The 8,696-nt window shown below is 35.9% G+C and overlaps 1 long non-coding RNA gene across 2 annotated transcripts; it reads right to left on the reverse strand.

The window, feature by feature from the left end:
* Nucleotides 1–1,520: 1,520 nt before the first annotated feature.
* On the reverse strand, nt 1,521–4,194 carry LOC135444483 (uncharacterized). 2 transcript variants are annotated; one of them, XR_010439233.1, is made up of 4 exons: nt 4,116–4,194; nt 3,690–3,952; nt 3,261–3,392; nt 1,521–2,338 (listed from the first exon to the last, which is right to left on the reverse strand). It is a non-coding gene; the product is annotated as an uncharacterized LOC135444483 (long non-coding RNA). The 2 variants fall into 2 exon arrangements; XR_010439227.1 differs by lacking the exon at nt 1,521–2,338 and having other exon boundaries at nt 2,561–3,392.
* Between the last annotated feature and the right edge of the window lie 4,502 nt (nt 4,195–8,696).

Below are 8,696 nucleotides of genomic sequence, written 5' to 3' on the forward strand. Positions count from 1 at the left end.
CTGAAGTCCAAGTAGACAGCACCCACTCGCTCTCCTTAACAAAGGGCACAAAACTAATACCAAAGATGGTGATAAACATCACCACTATTATTATTCCCCAGTAAAACCTTTTATACTCTGAATCTCACATGCACAACACCTGTGTGCCCATTTACTCTTTTGTGATTGGTCAATGCACATCAGCATTCTGTGCTTCTTCTCCTTCAATGCCAGTCACCTGTCTCACACAGCTGCAGCTTATCAGGGGTGAGATTGCCCACAGCCCTATCTCTCTAATCTCTTACAATCTATTCTCCCACATCCTCTCATCTGTCTAGCCAGTTAACCTCATTGGATTCCACCTCACTGGATACTCCTTTGACCCCAGTTACCTGACACAGCCTTACTGCATTTTTGGAAATCTGATCCCACTCATATATTAATATCTGCAAAATTCCAAATTACTGGAAACTCAGTATGAAGCCTAACACTCATTTTCCTGAGAGGAACTGTAAACATATATTAGGTATGAAGACTCTGTCTTTTGGGTACCTTACACTAACATTTTTCTACAGTCTTACAATTTCAATTATCAATTCCAAAAAATGAAAAACATATGTGAATTCTACATGTTCCTTGTTATTTTTTCCTTCAAAACAACAGCTGGTCTCAATGCATTAAGTATTTTATTAAAATTAAAAATAGAAGATGAAATTGCACCTTCAGGAAACTTGTTATCCTAGAAAATGATGCCAGTGTAATAATGAGAATGTAATTATGGTTTCATTTATAAGAAGTGGTGTTCAATTATTGCTTCTATTAAGAACAAATTGTTAACAGCAGTAGTGCTGAGATTCTGAATATAGATTACATTTTTCAGTTGCTGAAAAATAAACAAGAAGTGGTCTCTGCACTGAATGTACTCATCTGATTCACACAGGAAGATATATTTTACGCAGATCCAGCCATTTCCTTTCTTCTTCCCCAACTTCTGTTAGTTAACAACTGTGCTTAATTAATCAAGTTTTGTTTATTTGACTTGTTCCAGATTTTCACACATGCAGAGCCTGTAGGATTGCAGGTAGAGGAACACAGACTCGTGGCAGAAAAACTGAAAAATAGATTGAATAACATGGGAAAAAGCTTAAATACTGACAAAATGGTGTTGGAAAACATCCTCTGATAAGAATGAGGAATGCATCAAAACTGAAGACAAAAGTTTTTTTAATTTCTTGAAAGAAAAAGTGAAGATATGTCATAAAGGGTAAATTAAAGGTTTTCAGAAGGAAATAATAACACAGCAGGACATGTCATTTAATGTGACATGCGAAAACTGGGGAACATTGGTTTTTCACCTCTAAGGCCTATATGTTATCTTCTTCACATTCCTTTGGCTTCATTGAAACCCTGCTGGATTTGATGGTTTTTAACTTAAGAAGTCAGAGGTTATTTATTAATATGTTGATTGTTTGGATTACTCAAGGCCAGCTGAATAGAACTGAGGTAGAAAGAAGTCAGTAAGGAAGAGATATACACAGCTCTGAGTTTGAAATATGATAGCTGGGTTTTTTTTTCTTTTATTTTGTACTTTATCTCCTTTTTTTTTTTTACAGTGAAACATTTCTGAAGTTGAAAGTACTGAGTCAGCACAATGCACACACATAACTAGAAGTCTTGTGAAATATTTAACACAAATGTAAGACTAACATGTGATTAGAGAATTGGGAATACCATAGAAACTGGCTGCATTAGGGTACTTTTTCTTTTCTGAGATAGATGAGAAAAGTTATGAAAGGTATCTCTTGCTCATTCATGTATCAGCAAGTCATCAGGTGTTAGAAAGAAAAGGTTACCTCAAGAAAACCAAAAAAATCTCATACATAAATTCATCCTTTGGAAAAGTAAATTGAAAAAGGCCACCACTGAAACGAAAGCATCAGGTAACAATAGATTCTCATAGGCAATGTGGAAGCTTTTCCTAACTGAACATTGATACATCTCTTAAAAATTTCATAAGGTGTATAAACAAAACTGAAGAGTAGGAATGACACTGAATCAAAATAACTCTCAGGCTCTGATGAAATAAATTCGTTGTAGAGAGGAACACATATTACTCCAGCATATAAACTGGAACAATATTAATCAAAGAGAGACTCTCACCTGAGGAAAACCATTAAAGATTCTGGACTGCCTCTACTACAGAATTCTTACCATTTTAAGTAGAACACACTTTGTTAGTATCACTACTACTATGTAAAAATATGGTGTGATTTTGGCTGTTGTTCTGTGCAGCATCAGGACTTGGACTTGAAGATCCTTATGGGCATCTTCCAACTCTGGATACTCTATGATTCTATAGCTGAAATGTTTACAAGAGTGTAGAATCAATAATGAAAAGGTAAAATAAAAGTCCATCAAACAGAATATCAACTCCAGGTAATATAAATCTCTATGCAGTTCCTAAGGTTTAAAGTAATGGGTTTGTGAAAAGACATAAATAGAAATATACTGACAGAGGTATTATAAATAATAAGCATCTTATAAATGCTTTCAAGTAAAAAAATTTCGTTAGAGATGACAATTTCTCAAGTGAGGCATTGTACACCATTTTTAATGCACTACTCAAGTCCTTGCTACAAATATTCATCAAGAAAAATATACAAAAAGTCACAAGTTTTTCCATATAAAGGAATTTTTACCATTTTCCAAAGGTTTAGAGTGCCAACAGGCTTTTGCCATGGAGGAACATCAAAGACTTTTTATTCTTCAGAACTGATCCTCTACTGAAACTAGCGGTAAGGCTGATGTTCCACTTCCTTTAAAGCTGATGTGAGTTTTACATCTGATTTTAAAGGCCAAATTTTAGATAGGTAGTAAGTGAGGGAATGATGTTTTACCCTCATAAACACCTTAAAGCCAGCTAATTTCTACCTATACCACTACTTATTTGGCTAGATATTTGAGACTAGTCAAGAAGGAAAGGTTCATATCTGACCTTTTTTGATCTTTCTTAAAGAAAAAAATATAAATCTGTGCTGATCTATTGTTAATAATTCCAGACAATTGACTACCATGCATTATATTGCCTATATATAGTTCTCTATTAAAAAGATGTTCTTCTTTTAAATGTATCAGCAAACTTGAATTTCCTTCAGCCAAAAAGGACTTTAAAAAGCAATGGTAGAAAATCAAAGGCCTCCCTCTCCCTCCTATAAATTTGCTTCCCTGAGAGGTTTCAATACAATAAAATCCATTCATTAACACAGTTCATTGATTCTTACTCATTTCTTCTTTCAGAGACTTTTGACTTCATTGTTGTAAGTAGCAGGATCTTCCCTACACGTGAGGGGAAACGTTTCATAGCTCCTATTCTGTACATCTTAGCCTGGCTTGATCAGGCACCACAGTATTACCTGAATATAATAAAATGATGACTGATGAGGTAGACAACATTCAGTTTGACTTTTGAGCAAAATCTCATCTGTTTCTTTTACAGCGGGTATCCTCTCTGCTAACTTTTCTATCAAGTTCAACTCCCGCTGCCCTTTCTGTCCATTTATGACTGAGAGCATTGACTCCTGGTAAACACACGAAGAATAATTTTTCAAGGTGCTGCTCTGTCTGTCTAATCTTTGTTCCACCTTGTCTAACTCCTTACCAGCCATCAGCTGCTAACCACAGCCAGCCCAGAATTACCTGCACATCCTTACCTGCAGGCCAGTCTGTCCCATGTTGAGAGGCACAAGCTTATTCAAGGGACAGGGATTTGTTGAGTCCTTTCCATTCTAAGCTGAGGATCTGCAGGTTTCCCAAGGCAGAGGGAAGGATACCACTGCAGAAACCATCCATTGAGTGCTAACTGTTTGAGGGACTCCTGTAAGTAGGTACATGCAAGGATGTGATCTCCTCTTTTGCACCAATCAATAGGCAGACTTGATCTTCATTATCTTTCACTGTTTCCTGAGAACTGAATCTAAAGGAAATACAGACATGCATTTGCTTTAACTCTTTCATGGCCCAAAAGAAGGACACCAATCAGCCCCAGGCCCTTATTTCCAGCTTCTCTACATCCATAGATATTGTTATCTTATTGTAGGCATGCCATACTGCTGTCTCCTATCACAAAAGCTTCGCACCTTCTTGGTATTTTCTCACAGGCATCTCCTCAGAGCACTGCCCCTTTCTTCTCCCAAAGTAGCCAACAGACTCCAGTTCCTTCTCACCCAGCCACCCCACTCTTTTATAGCATCTTCTTCTCATTGGTTACAGCTGTGGCCTGTTAAAGTCAGGCTTGTTCCTAATCTTTGATAATTGGCCCAGCTGCAGCTCCTTAGGAGTAAGATTACTTTCTACACCATCTTTATTTTCCTATATTCTATCCCCCTACACATAGATGCTAAGGAATTTTAGACTAAATGTTTTACCACTTGCTAGAAAATAAAGGTCTCCTTTGATAATGTAAACAAATATTAAGAGGAGCTAGGCAGAAGAAGAAATTTTTTTGAGAGAAAATTTTAAGATAAATTGTTGTCATTGAGCAAATCAGTCATTGTCATCTCTTTACTGAACTAGTGCCTATGTAGCAAACTATACTGTTCAAGTCTGTTTGCAGCTAATAATTTGAAACACACTTGGAAAATGCTCAGACAATGTGCAGAGTAGACAGGTGGAAAAACATTAGCACTTTCAAAAAAAAAATTTTTTTGTCCTGTAGACACGGTATGCATTTCTGACATGGAACTGGATTGATTTCAAACATTGCACACATCTGTACATTTGAGTATTTTCTAGCCTTCATTAACTAGGAGTTTATATATTATACAAAGACATATAGTTTAGACTTTGAGTTTATAGATATTCATATTATTAAGTGTAAGGTTTTGACTTTTTGTGGGCCTTCAAAGTAGTAACTCCAGCACTGGAGTTTTCTGAAGTAACTGATCTTAAATCACATGCCAGTTTATTTAAGCCAATTTTACTTAATAAAACTGTCAGAAATGAGCTAAGAGAGCTGTGCCAACACATAAAGTGAGGGTCAGGTTTCTATGAGCTGGTGAGTACTCACTGCCAAAAGCTGCATGCCCTTGAGTTGGAGAAAATCCAGAGTAATTCCATTGATTTAACCACGTTATTCCAGATTCAGAGCCTGGCAGCCCCCTTGTCTGTGGACACAGCACAGAGAGGCAACATTAGACATTCTGGGGTAAAGACTTCTCCCTTTTCTTGTGCCAGACACTTTCCTATAGTCTTGTTCAGTGCACAGACGCTTGCATAAATTAGCTTTCCTAAGACAGGCATTGTGGCTAAATGCACTAAAGCCACATTCCTTAAAAGCATTTGGCTCTGTGGCCTAAGGGCAATATTTAATTTGGCTGAAAGTAGGGATATAATGAACTGACTTTAATACCAGCAACTTAGTGGCAAAGATGTATTGAAATATTCCACATAAATTCCATGCTACTCGAAATAAAAGAATATTTTTGCTACTTTGCCTTAATCAGAAGGGCCTCATGTTACCAAAGATATTGAGTTTGTTAAGAGGAGTAAGAAATATCTTAAAATGCTGAGACAGCTTTCACCTAGGAGTAGCAAATAAGTGCAGTTTTACTGTCATACCTTGATGATCTATACTTTCTGATTCCCATTCCTCTGTTTCTAGTTAAAAATCTCCCCACAATACTGGGAGTGTTGTCAAACAATGAAAATACTGATATTTAAAAAGCCAACTGATCTGTCAAAAAAAAAAAGCATAGTATTTATTTTGTTTTTGTGTCAATAGACTTTTCCATGATTCCATTTCCCTTTTATGTCTCTGGACTATTAAATTTCTCAAAAGAAGTATTATAATTCCAATCTTTTTCTTATATTCCATCAGTGATTTCTCAAATTTAAAGATAAAATCTCAGAGTCTTTAGATGGCTGCATCAAATTTTAGGTAAATGTTATGCTCCCAAGTTCTTCACAAAATGGTTCAAAGTTGAGGAGATCATTAATAAGAGTAAGGCAAACATGTCTGGGAGAGAGTAGCATAATAGCATTTTACCTTAGCTTTTCTATCATTGTTAGTCAAAACAGAAAGGCATTTTATTCATATTAAAAGCACTAATAGCTTGAGTACCTAATGTGTACCTAAATGTGTCACCTCACCAAGCCCAGCTAATTGTTCTTTCTTCAGCAACAAGGATGCCAGGTCTGTACTCTTTATGCTGTTTTTCCCCAGATATTTGGGTTGATTTCCAGACTTAAGGACAGGTTTTCAAATTTATTTAGTCATTGAATAGCAAACAGAGATTCATAGTAGGATTTTCTGAGCAGTGCCATAGTTGATTCAAGGTTTATTCCAAAATTCAAATGAGTTATAGAGATAATCTAATCACCGCCCTACAAAATTTCCAAAACTACTTTTCTGTATCTCTTTCTAAGTATACAAATTAGAGAGATTTTTGTCCAAGGTGTTTGTCTTTGCGTTGTTTGTCAATATATGAAAACTTTCCAAAAGGTCTGGGTTGAAAACTATGACCTGAAGGATGAATCTGTAGGCACAATGAAACTCCCTACAATTAGATTAAAGCTCTCCTGCAAGATGGAAAACATGATTTCTTAAGGTCCATCATAAGATGAGGTCTAGAAATATTCCAGAAAACAAGGCCTTTTCAGTTATTTAACACAGGGGAGTTTTTTGGGTTTCTTTTAATAGGTATTTATCTACATATTTTTTATAACAGAGGACAATACATACTATATGGTGCAATTCTTATTTTTCAAAAAAGGTTATAACTCTTACTTAAAACTAATAAATATTCTGATACCTTGGAAATTATATTGTTAAAAAATATAAGGAAAAGGAATTCTTTAAACTCACTACAAAAACTATTTCTTTATGCTATAGATAAAGAATGAAAATAAGTTACAACCAAGTGGAATATGAACCCAGTCCTTGACAACTTGATTTAGAAACTAAGCATTCCAGGATTTACAGAGACAAATATTTCTAGAGTGTGAAGATTAAAAGGAGAAGGATTCTTGACTTTCAGATGCCAGATTTTAGTTATCAATATAAAAGAAGTATTTTTGGTTGTCTGCCTGAAGTATCACATGGACTGGACCAAATTCTCTGCAGACACATGAACACTTCAAAGTGTCTGGTTCTTCTTGTAGCTGTAGCCTGAAGCCTGTCCATACCTAGACACACACACACATGAACTGTCCTGCATTGACAATAACCCCTCCTTACCCCTGCTGACAAATCTCTCCCTGCACCAGCTGTGCTCACCTAGGCTTGTGTAAATGGCCCTAATTCCAGAGAAGTGCAGTTGAACACAAGAAAGTGAAGGAAGAAAAAATGCAGTAAGGAGGAACAGAATACGGAAGAAAAAAAAAAAATCTTCCAGCATTATATGGTGGATAAACTGTGCTAAAACCAAAACCCAAATGTCATTTTGAATAAGAGTAAAACTTGGGTTAGTAAAGTTTGAGGGATTTCTTTTTCTTTAAAATATTCTCCAATTATTTAGAAAACAACCAAACAGAAAACAAATCATTTTCAATGTTTCCTCTTCCACCATTTTTATAGCTTGCTTTTTCATCTTGTCACACTAAGAATTCTTATCACACTAGTTATTTTTTCTAAATTCAATTGCACAAATGAAGAAATGTCTTAGTAAGATGTATTAAGATTAATGACTTCTACATTTTAGCAATTGTGAAAGTCTCTAAAAGTTGCTAGTAGATACAGATTAATATGCATGCATTTTAAAAACCTCCTTAAGTGGAGAAAAATTTGTGCATCAAACCCTCATCTTTTCAGCCTAATTTCTACTGTTTGACTAATAGTTCTTTTATTTCTGTGTATACCAAATTATTAGCTTTATAACTGATAAAATTATTTCTTTAAGTACAAAATCAACACCCTGTCCCCTAGGCTGCCCAGATGTACATGCAGAACTGCTGATCATTCTGTGTGACATGCCACTTACTGAAAGGGGCTGTTGTTAGCCTGGAAGCTTTCTCAGACTTTATTCTGCTCACCAGCAGTCGGGCAGCTAAGGCTGTCTTACACAGCCTGGTGACCCTGATTTGAGCTCTCTGACCCTATATTTAGGCTGTTGCCTGTATGTGAGGCAGCTGGCTGACAGCTAAGCTGCATTTAGCACCTCCCAATCAATAATGCTGCCTATCCTGCAGCTCTAAGATGCTCAGGCGGCATCATACTTGATGTTATAAGGTTCTGAGTTCAGTCAGTTTAATTTTATCAGCATTTTTGCAGCAATCTCCTAGAGAAAAAGTAAATTATGATTTATTGAAAAGGTGCAAAGACTTTTATGAAAAAGGATTAATTTTTGAACTGGCTGAAGAACTTCAAAATTTGTTAAAAGGCATGGTTTCAATTATTCTTCAAACAAAATAAACCTCCTTCACAGAGTTCTTTCTTTGGAAGAGAAGACAAGGCTAAGGAGGAAAAGGGTAAAAATACCCAGAAATCATCAATTCCTACTCTACAGCAAAGACCAACATATTGTTTCTGAGGGAGCTAAGATAAATAAATTGGAGCAAATCAAGACTGAGTGAAGAAGAAGGAAAGCCTACTACTGACTAATGGGGGTGGGAATAGCAGGAAAATTAGTTCAAAAAGATTATCCATCCTGATCATAGCCCCAGGTAATCTTAACAACTCCAAGTGTCATCCCTGATAAATCACTGCTTTGCAGATTCAAACA

This window comes from Zonotrichia leucophrys, chromosome 1, assembly GCF_028769735.1.
Source record: "Zonotrichia leucophrys gambelii isolate GWCS_2022_RI chromosome 1, RI_Zleu_2.0, whole genome shotgun sequence".
Taxonomy (NCBI): domain Eukaryota; kingdom Metazoa; phylum Chordata; class Aves; order Passeriformes; family Passerellidae; genus Zonotrichia; species Zonotrichia leucophrys.